The sequence below is a fragment of the Eschscholzia californica genome, unplaced genomic scaffold (genome assembly GCF_041429995.1).
Source record: "Eschscholzia californica isolate CP2 unplaced genomic scaffold, dmEscCali1.0.p SCAF_47, whole genome shotgun sequence".
In the NCBI taxonomy this organism is placed as follows: domain Eukaryota; kingdom Viridiplantae; phylum Streptophyta; class Magnoliopsida; order Ranunculales; family Papaveraceae; genus Eschscholzia; species Eschscholzia californica.
Genome location: NW_028238469.1, coordinates 77,501 through 80,000, shown reverse-complemented (window position 1 = coordinate 80,000; position 2,500 = coordinate 77,501).

Here is a 2,500-nt window from a genome sequence, read left to right as displayed (position 1 = left end):
TCGGCCTTTGCTCCTTCGTTACTCGTCCAAATCCAACAAACTTGCATTCGTTGGAAAGGTCTTTTCACAAGGATTCTTTTGATATATAATAATAGCGATTCCGATAAATATTTATTTTTTTATGAATTTTTAAGTGAATAAACAATTAAAAATTCAAAAAAAATAGAAAAAAAATATTTTTTTCCCGATTCTTTCTCCAATATTCCTGATAAATACCCACACACCCACATATGGAGAATGGTCGAAAATGCTCGAGTGGATATCGAGATGTCCGACGAAGCACCACTTGGAAGGGCCGAGGCACGGGACGCCCGAGCTGTTGCTCGGGCCGGCACGGGACGCGCATGGGACATCCCGGGACGGCATGGGACGCCCTCGCAACAGCTCGGGACGGCCAGGTACGCCCGAGACTTGGCTCGGGACGGCCTGGGACGCCCTCGCCATAGCTCGGGACGGCCTGGGACGCCCGAGACTAGGCTCGGGACGGCCTCGGCACAGCTCGGGACGGCCTGGGACGCCCTTGCCACAGCTCGGGACGGCATGGGACGCCCGAGACTTTGCTCGGGACGGCCTGGGACGCCCTTGCCACAGCTCGGGACGGCCTGGGACGGCCTCGGCACAGCTCGGGACGGCCTGGGACGCCCGAGACTTTGCTCGGGACGGCCTGGGACGTCCGAGACTTTGCTCGGGACGGCCTGGGACGCCCGAGACTTGGCTCGGGACGGCCTGGGACGCCCTCGCTCCAGCTCGGGACGCCCTGGGACGGCCTCGACACAGCTCGGGACGGCCTGGGACGTCCGAGACTTTGCTCGGGCCGGCCTGGGACGCCCGAGACTTGGCTCGGGACGGCCTGGGACGCCCGAGACTTGGCTCGGGACGGCCTGGGACGCGCTCGGCACAGCTCGGCACAGGCCGGGACGCCCGAGCCGAGCTTCGGGTCGCACGAAATCTCTTCGTATTCCGACATATTAGAAGCTTCCCATCATGTAGTAGGCCGAGCTTTGCCCTTTGGATGCCCTATGGTGCTTGGCGAGCACTAGGGAACGTGCCAGCACAAGTGCTGTGCACGCTCTGGGGAAGGAGCTCAACCCTCCCCCTTATAGTGCAAAGTTATTGTTTTTCATATTTTCACAAGGAAACATCAATTTTTTAACCAAGCATACTGGGCCTTTACTCCTTCGTTACTCGTCGGAATCCAGCAAACTTATACTCGTTGGAAAGGTCTTTTCGCAAGGATTTTTTTGATATATTATAATAGCGATTCCGATAAATATTTATTTTTCTATGAATTTTTAAGTGAATAAACACCGGAAAATTCATAAAAAATAGAAAAAAAAATATTTTCTTCCGTTTCTTTTCTCCAATAATTCATAAATAATACCTCAATAGTATTAATGAAGAGAGAGTCGAAATGGCCCGGGTGGATTTCGAAATGTCCCACGACCCCATAGAATGCACGGGCCAGCCGAGCCAAAAGAATGGGACGCGCACGGGACAGCATTGGTCAGGCTCGGGACGGCACGGGACAGCACGGGACGCGCATGGGACGGCACGGGACGCGAATGGGACGGCCTTGCTAAGGCTCGGGACGGCATGGGACAGCACGGGACGCGAATGGGACGGCCTTGCTAAGGCTCGGGACGGCATGGGACAGCTCGGGACGCGCATGGGACGGCCTTGGTGAGGCTCGGGACGGCCTTGGTCAGGCTCGGGACGGCATGTCACGGCCCTGGTGAGGCTCGGACGGCACGGGACGCGCATGGGACGGCACGGGACGGCCTGGGACGGCCTTTGTGAGGCTCGGACGGCACGGGACGCGCATGGGACGGCCTTGGCGAGGCTCGGGACGGCATGGGACAGCACGGGACGGCCTCGGCACAGCTCGGACGGCACGGGACGCGCATGGGACGGCCTTGGCGAGGCTCGGGACGGCATGGGACAGCACGGGACGGCACGGGACGGCCTCGGCACAGCTCGGACGGCACGGGACGGCCTTGGCGAGGCTCGGGACGGCATGGGACAGCACGGGACGGCCTCGGCACAGCTCGGGACGGCACGAGACGCGCATGGGACGGCCTTGGTGAGGCTCGGACGGCACGGGACGCGCATGGGACGGCCTTGGTGAGGCTCGGACGGCACGGGACGCGCATGGGACATCATGGGACGCACATGGGACACCTTATGGGGATCATCAAGGGACGTTGCACGGGACATTCTTTCCCACGAAGGGCATTTACATGGGACATCTTAGGAGTCGAGAGCCGGCACATGGGACAACGTAGTTCACACGCACGGAACACTTTACTTTCGTTTGGAACGTCGTGGGATCTTTATGTCCCCATTAGCACCGAACCTTTAACATGCTAGGAAGCTATGTTCGATCTTCTCGAAGTGTCGATGGAACTTCGATGGATACACATCCGATCCGATGTTATGATGATGTACTTTCTCCGAGATCGATGTTGGGGCCGTATTCCGATGTCATGATGATGTACTTTCT